Below are 276 nucleotides of genomic sequence, written 5' to 3'. Positions count from 1 at the left end.
CGTTTATTGCCTGGAACATACTGCAAGCTCAGTAGATAAATGCTGAGTAGATGGATTGATTGCTGGATTAGGAAGAGTAGACAAATGGATAATTATTTATTATTATTTTACCTCTACTTTTCAAAATCAAGTACTTTTATTTCTGCACTGAGATTTTTTTAATTAATTAGTTTTAAAGGTATCTGAGATATAGCATGTGAATTTTCATACTGACTTTTAATTCTGTTTACATTTGTTTATACTTTATGGAAATTTAAAATAGTTTCTCATTAAATC

The sequence above is a fragment of the Crocuta crocuta genome, unplaced genomic scaffold (assembly GCF_008692635.1).
Source record: "Crocuta crocuta isolate KB4526 unplaced genomic scaffold, BGI_CrCroc_1.0 scaffold479, whole genome shotgun sequence".
NCBI lineage: Eukaryota > Metazoa > Chordata > Mammalia > Carnivora > Hyaenidae > Crocuta > Crocuta crocuta.
This window is presented reverse-complemented; position numbering follows the sequence as displayed.